Source organism: Tamandua tetradactyla, chromosome 17, assembly GCF_023851605.1.
Source record: "Tamandua tetradactyla isolate mTamTet1 chromosome 17, mTamTet1.pri, whole genome shotgun sequence".
Lineage (NCBI taxonomy): Eukaryota > Metazoa > Chordata > Mammalia > Pilosa > Myrmecophagidae > Tamandua > Tamandua tetradactyla.
In genome coordinates, this window is record NC_135343.1 from 15903396 (window position 1) to 15908161 (window position 4766).

Here is a 4766-nt window from a genome sequence, read left to right on the forward strand (position 1 = left end):
TAAGAAAGCTCAAATAGAGTCAAGAAGCTGTTCTGGAAACTACTCTTATGAAAGCTTCAGCTAGATATTGCTAATTGTCATAGTTTGCCATACACCAACTAACATCATTCCCATTAACCCTAAAGAATGCCCAGGACTCTGAGACTTAACAAAAGTTTCATGAACTAAGTTTACTTTCCTGAAACTTACAACCTCCAGAAGGTTTCTAGGCCAGGTAAGTCCTGTAACCCAGAGAGACCAGCCTCTCCAAGAAATCAACTAGTTCCATTCCCTTATACTATATTGTTGACATCTCTTTTCAACATGAAAAAGTTAGAATGGACATAGCCCAAAGACCCCTATAGACTGGGAGTAGGATCAAAGGAGAAAGAGGGGCTACAACAGAGAAGACAGGATTTAACAAACGAGTATGACTGTTGAATCACTATATTGATATTTTTTTTAGCTTCCAGTGTTTTGGAGCAGCTAGAAGGAAAACCCTGAAAATGTGAAATGGTAACCCATGCCAAACTTTGCTATCTGTTCTGTAATTGTTGAAATGTACTTTTGAAAATTATTGCTTTTTTTTGTATGTATGTTATATTTCACAATAAAGACAAGAAAACAAAACAAAACAAATATGTTAGGAGCCCCTGTCGTAGCCCAATTGTGCTGTCATCCTTTGTGGTGGGTTGAGTCCACCACAGCAGTGTCCCAACAACAGACAGGTTCTTAGTCTTAATCTGTAAAACTAACTCAATAGGACCTTTTGAAGTCGTTATTATTAAAGGTGTAGCCAAACTGAAAAAAATAATAATAAAAACACCCTTTGGAGCCAAATCCATGCCAGGCTAAAAAAAGGGTAAATGGGAAATTAGAAAAGGTTTAAAAGAGGTAAATGGAATAAAGAAAGTGAGGCAGGCATTTTACTTTCTGGATCATCTTTCTCTCTTCTCCTACACCTCCCCCACCATTAATTCATTAAAATGACTAAAGCTGGTTTACCTTTGGAGCTAGCCTTAACTGGAGTATGATTTAGGGCTGTTCTAAAACATCTTGGGACCCTGAAGAGGTTTTCTTTATGTGGGTTATATCTATAAACATTTATTGTATTAGAAATTAAAATAGAGCAAATTTCAAAACATTTATTAATTCAGAAAATTAACAACAATAAACCCATTACATTTTCACATAAATAATTTTTCCGTGTGAAGCATATTTTTCAAAATAAAAAATTAGTGAGGTGGGAAACATTGTTTTACATTTTTGCAAATCTCCTTAATATCTGGTTTAATGAAGAGGTTGGATTCTGGTATCTGCTTTTGCATTTAATATTTTGCTACAGAACATGCCATGTAGGCCTTGGACAGCTTCACCGTATACTTTTCAGAGAATGAATGTGAAATAAACAAATAACATCTTAGTATTATTGGGAAAATCATTTTGACCCTGTAAAACCTCAGGAATCCTCAGACTGTAGTTTGAAAACTATTGATTTAGGATTTTCTTCTAAATATTTCCCTTCTTTGCTTTTGTGCCTTGAAATTTCTTTAACTACAGAGAAAGACTAGTTGCATAACTAGAAATAAATGGTTTAAAATTCAAATATGTGTGTGTTAGATATCTACTGTTGTTTCTACATTATCCAGCTGTCCCTTCGCCTTTTTCCATCCTGCCCTGTTACCTGGATAGGCACAATCAGCAGGTCTTCTAGCTTCCAGTTGGGTTAGACAGTGGCTATTACCAGCTAAGCCAGTGGTTCTCAAAGTGTGATCCCTGAACTTGCATCATCAGCATTACCTGGGAGCTGTTAGAAATGCAAATTCTAAGACCCCATTGTACTGAATTAGAACTCTGGGGGTGGGGCCCAGCAACCTGTGTTTTAACCAGCCCTGCAGGTGACTGTGATGCTTAGTAAAATTTGAGAACCTCTGCTCTAAGCAAATCATGGCGCCACAGTTCTCTAATTTCACGGGGCTTCCCTGCAACTAGGGATAGCCATGTGATTCTTTCATGCCCAATTGTCTTGAATTTGGACATCTTATCTGAAACTGTAGCAACCTTCCTGAAATAGTGAGGTGACAAGATAATTTTAGATACACTGGCCCAGAAACCATTGCCTGCCTCCAGAATTATGTACAAAACATACACCCCCCATCCCACCCCACATTTATTTAAGCAACACTGTTTTGGTTTTCAACTAATCATACCAAACATATTTCATACCAAACATTTGACAAGGACTTGAAAAAAAGATTTTTTTCCTCTGCTAAAGATAAATATTTTAAACTTTATTTTAGTATTGAAATAAGTATTAACAAATATGAAGTAGAGGGCAAAATTCTTATTGTAGTCTTACTTCATGTATGGCCCACTTCTTGCTAAATCCCAGGAGAACCTGGGATAAAAATTTAATTTCCTCAGTCCTAAAGAGTCTTCCTCTGGAATTATTTGAGAAGCACTTCTGAGGGAAACTATTTTGTGGTTTCATGAAAGTCAGTGTTGAACATTTCCAAGGACATAGTAAGGATCGAGTTATTTCAAAGGCAGAGTGTCACCTCCTAGTACCTGGGTGGCAGTGGATGTTTAATAAATATTTATAGATTTGTACTGGTTCCATTTTTTTAATTGAAGAAAAAGATTTATTAGCCAAACATTTCCAGTGATTAAGAAGTGGATGAGACAGAAGCTGAATCAGACTACGTGGAGTTTGACATTGAAGCTCCTTGTCAGCAAGAATACAGCGACTGGCATGTAACAGGCAGGTAAAAATGTTGAATGAATACATGCACCTTTTGGTATATGACTGTACTGGTTTGAATCTTATGTACCCCAGAAAAGCCTTGTTCTTCTAATCCTGATTCAATATTGTAGAATGGGACCTTTTGTTTAGGTTGTTTTCATGGAGATGTAACATGCCCAATTGTGGTGTGACCTTTTGATTAGAGGAGATGTGACTCTGCCTATTTAAGGTGGGCCATGATTAGTTTACTGGAGTCCTTAAAAGAGCTGATATGGAAATATTGAGGAGAAAGCTTAGACAGAGAGGTTTGAAACTGCAGAGATATGCCAGGAACTGAGAGAGATGACAGAGGCTGATCAGGAACTGAGCCCAGCAGAAGTAGCCATGTGCCTTTCCACGTGATGCTAAGCTAAGAGAGGAAACCCCCAGAGCAGCTAAGTCAAGACCCACAGACAGCTAAAGAGAAAGTCATGGAAATCAGAAGCTAAAGGCAAGCGAACCGGGAACAAGGACCAACAGATGCCGGCCACATACCTTCCCATGTTACAGTTATTGGCTTTTCTTTGGAGACAAGATATCCTTCTCTGGATACCTTAGTTTGGGCATCTTTATGCCCTTAGAACTGTAAACTTGTACCTTGATAAATCCCCTTCATAAATGCTGATCGATTTCTGATATATTGCATTCCATTAGTCTCTCACAGGACATGTTCAAGCCTTAACCTCTGGTCTGGCAGATGTGAACTCATTTGTAAATCTTATTAAGATGAAGCCAAATTGCATCAGGGTGGGTCTTAATCCAACATGCCTGGAGTCCTTATTAGCAAGGGAATTTTGGACATGGATGTTCTAGCCACAGGAGAAAACAGAGTTTACCATGTGATGGAGTAAAGATTGATTGCCAGCAAACCACTACCAGAATGCTACAGACTTCAGAGAAGGCACAGCCTGCCAGTACCTTAATTTTAGACTTTTAGCCTCCAAACTGAGTCAATAAATTCTTGCTGTTTAAGCCAACCAGTTTGTGGTATTTTGTTATAGCAGCCCTGCAAACTAAGACTCAGAGAGCTTAGTTATTAACCAGTTCAAATCACACTGCTAGCTAATAGCAGATGCCACTATGAAGGTATGCAATAATGTTTATGACATATTCTATGTTTATGATGTACTCAATAATAGTAAATTAGGGCCCTAATGATGGAGTTTTGTAGATGTTTATGACCCAGATGAATATTTGAAGGCATAGGTAAACGGGGCCATTGAATAAAAATCTCCTCAAGGTAGGGAGAATAAACCAAGAGACAGGCAGAGAGAAGATTCTGGGAAATGATGAGGTGATAGGTATGAAAGATGATTCCTGATGGTTAAGAAAAGATGGATTCATGGGCATAGATGGAAGATTTACAGCTCAATGTTTTTCAACTTTAGCACAATAGAATCACTTGGAGTGCTTGTTTAAATACAGGTGTCTGTGTATGTGTGCGTGTGCGTGCGTGTGTGTTTGATTCAGTAGATCAGGCATGAGACTGTGAATTTGGTCTTCTATGAAGTCTCAAGTTATGCTGCTGCTGCTGATTTTCGGACCACTTTGAGAATACTGCATGGACTGAGCTTGGAAGAGAGATATGCAGAGGTTGAATTGCAAACTGAGTGTGGACCAAGGGGAGAAAGAGAAATGAGGCAAAGTAAAGTCTCAGTGGTTGAGAGATTTCAAACAGAGTTGAGAGGTTATCCTAGAGGTTATTCGTATCATTATATAGATATCCCTTTTTAGTTTATGGTGTATTGGAATGACTGGAGGGAAGTACCTGAAACTGTTGAACTGTGTTCCAGTAGCCTTGATTCTTGAAGACAACTCTAACTATACAGCTTTTACAATGTGACTATGTAATAGTGAGAACCTTGTGTCTGATGCTCCTATAATCCAGAGTATGGATAGATGAGTTAAAAAAAAAAACAGGATGAAAAATAAATAAATAATGGGGGCAGGGATAAAGGGTAAAAAACTGGGTAGATTGAAATACTGGTGGTCAATGAGAGGGAGG